The sequence below is a fragment of the Myotis davidii genome, unplaced genomic scaffold, assembly GCF_000327345.1.
Source record: "Myotis davidii unplaced genomic scaffold, ASM32734v1 scaffold586, whole genome shotgun sequence".
In the NCBI taxonomy this organism is placed as follows: domain Eukaryota; kingdom Metazoa; phylum Chordata; class Mammalia; order Chiroptera; family Vespertilionidae; genus Myotis; species Myotis davidii.
In genome coordinates this window covers 1233886-1234643 of record NW_006296809.1, presented here as the reverse complement: position 1 = coordinate 1234643, position 758 = coordinate 1233886, and the positions used below count along the sequence as shown (strand labels likewise).

At 46.2% G+C, this 758-nt stretch overlaps 1 protein-coding gene across 1 annotated transcript in view; it reads right to left on the bottom strand.

Annotated features, from left to right (window-relative positions):
- Window positions 1-758, bottom strand: part of PLCH2 (phospholipase C eta 2) — a 44821-nt gene that overhangs the window by 2963 nt on the left and 41100 nt on the right. The window lies entirely within an intron of this gene.

Here is a 758-nt window from a genome sequence, read left to right as displayed (position 1 = left end):
GACAAATATCACATGATCTCGCTTATATGTGAAATCTAATGAACAAAATAAATGGATGAATAAAATAGATCAAGAGACAAAAAAAACAAGAAAAAGACTATCAAATCTCAGAGGGAAGGAGGGGTGGGTGAGAAGAGAGTAACCAAAGAACTTGTATGCATATATACATAACTCATGAACACAGGCAATAGGGTGGTGAAGGCCTGGGATGGGGGGAAAAGGGGACATATGTAATATTTTCAACAATAAAGATTTTAAAAAATAATTTTAAAAAGAATTTCAAGTATCACCGAACAGAAAGAGGATCTAAAAATTATGCAAGTTTGAAAAAATTACTTGCTATTTTCTGTGTTGCATTTGAATTTTAAGTGTAATTAAAGATCTTGTAAACTCAAAGTATTTTTATATTTACTGCATCCTCTATGTTAACCTTTTAAAACTCCTGGGACATTAGGTAGGGCAGAAACATGTCAGCTACTTCAGCTGGCCGGGTTCCAGGCGCCAGGAGGTGCAGTGGACACACAGTGGACACGCTGGGAGGCGACACTGGGGAAGGGCAGCACTGAGCCCCCAGAGGGCACCTCTCTGACCTCTGACCCAGATGGCGCTCCTGGAGCAAGCGCCGGACCTGCCTGGCCAGCGCCCCTTCCTCCTGGCCACACCCAGGCCCCTGCCCGCCCCTCTACCCGCCCTGAGCCCGCCCTGGCCGCACATCTGACTTTGGCCGTGGCCAGGACAGCGGCCACTGTCTTCGAGGG